Genomic DNA, 900 nt, shown 5'->3' on the forward strand with positions numbered 1-900 from the left:
ATTCTTGGAATTAGAGTTTGACTCTAATTTGCTATTTAATTAAAATTAGATTTTAATTAAATCAATTCACCCTATAATTTGTTCCAATTAGAATTAGACTCTAATTAGATGTTTAATTAAAATTTTGATTTTGATTAAACATGTTCGCCCTAAAATCTTAGATTTAGAGTTTAGACTCTAGCTTTACCATTTAATTAAAATTTGATTTTAATTAAATTCATTCGCCCTTAAATATTGGAATTAGAGTTAGACTCTAGTTTTGTCATTTAATTAAAATTTGATTTTAATTAAATTCAACCGCCTTACATTTTGAAATTAGAGTTTGACTCTAATTTGATATTTAATTAAGATTGTTGCCTTTTGACTTAGTAATGGAATTAGAGAAATGTTGTTTTGTACCCACCATAGCTGGAACATTAAAATAAATTTCATGTTTAGACATGAACCATTTTTATGTTGAGGACAATTGTTGTTCCTGTCGATCCATTTGTCTAAAAGAGTTTAGACAATCTTAATTGCTAGAAACTTGAAACGTGATTGCATATAATATTAGATATTATATAAGCATACATTTATGTGATGAATGTAATATTAGTGGACGATTATGGACTTGACCATATAAATATGCTGAATGGTTTATTTTATTATGTCGTTTTATGAGCCTGCGAGCCCGTTATTATTGTTATAATTACCATGGGCCTGCGTGTTCAATTATTTAGGCGTGCGTGCCAACTAGTATAGGATACATGTTGCAGCTGGACTGGTTGAAGACATGAGAAGAGGAGGAAACCATGGAGATGGTGCATTGATACTGATCAATGCAATACCCCTTAGGGATTGACCAACTAGTCTCCCTTATGGCTCGGGAAGATTAGATAGTAAAAGTCCATAATTGTCCAC

The sequence above is a fragment of the Olea europaea genome, chromosome 23 (genome assembly GCF_002742605.1).
Source record: "Olea europaea var. sylvestris chromosome 23, O_europaea_v1, whole genome shotgun sequence".
NCBI lineage: Eukaryota > Viridiplantae > Streptophyta > Magnoliopsida > Lamiales > Oleaceae > Olea > Olea europaea.